Genomic DNA, 303 nt, shown 5'->3' on the forward strand with positions numbered 1-303 from the left:
TCTCTAGCCCCTGGAGATTCTCTTAAACACCTGCAGGTGAGGGAAGGAGAGGGGATTTGGTGGCACAGAGGTAGGAGTAGAAACCTATCCATAGCCAAGGCAGTGTTTCTCAATCTGGGAACTGAGATCCCTCTAGGGGGCTCAAACGGCCCTTTCACAGTGGCTACCTTAGACCACCAGAAAACAGATATCTCTATTACTATTCCTAATAGTGGCAACAATCACAGTTATGAAATAGCAGTGAAGCAATTTTATGGCTGGGGATCACCACGACTAGAGGAACTGTGTTAAAGCGCCGTGGCA

This window comes from Microtus ochrogaster (genome assembly GCF_000317375.1).
Source record: "Microtus ochrogaster isolate Prairie Vole_2 chromosome 14 unlocalized genomic scaffold, MicOch1.0 chr14_random_1, whole genome shotgun sequence".
Taxonomy (NCBI): Eukaryota; Metazoa; Chordata; class Mammalia; order Rodentia; family Cricetidae; genus Microtus; species Microtus ochrogaster.